Below are 473 nucleotides of genomic sequence, written 5' to 3'. Positions count from 1 at the left end.
GGCTTAATTAAGTGACAGAAGTGAAATTGCGCTGTATTTTTGGGTGTCTTTTTGAGTTCCTTACTACTACTGCTTGTGGACTATGCACTGAATAGGTAATTTTGCACAGAAAGCATATTCTGTTTTAATATTTATGATTATTGCATAGCAGGATTTGAGATAAAAGGGATTAACTGTCAAAATAATGAAAAGGTGTCTTGCTGCACTCCTTACTGGATATCCCAATTAGATGCAATCAGATGTTTGTAGGGACCACGGGTGGCAACGTTAGTAGCAAAGCTTGATAGAAATGTCACCAGCGGAGGCAGCGAGCTGCATATTAAGATGCAACCACAACCACAACCATATTAAGATGCAACCACAATATCATATGATGTAGGCCTCAGCAGGAGAGAAATTAAAAAGTAAAGGTCCTTAATGAGATAGCTTGGTAAGGGCAGGATAGCATATACTGTACAGCAGCAGCAAAAGAC

The sequence above is a fragment of the Nanorana parkeri genome, unplaced genomic scaffold, assembly GCF_000935625.1.
Source record: "Nanorana parkeri isolate BGI_ZX_2015 unplaced genomic scaffold, ASM93562v1 scaffold511, whole genome shotgun sequence".
Taxonomy (NCBI): Eukaryota; Metazoa; Chordata; class Amphibia; order Anura; family Dicroglossidae; genus Nanorana; species Nanorana parkeri.
Note: the sequence above shows the minus strand (reverse complement) of the source record.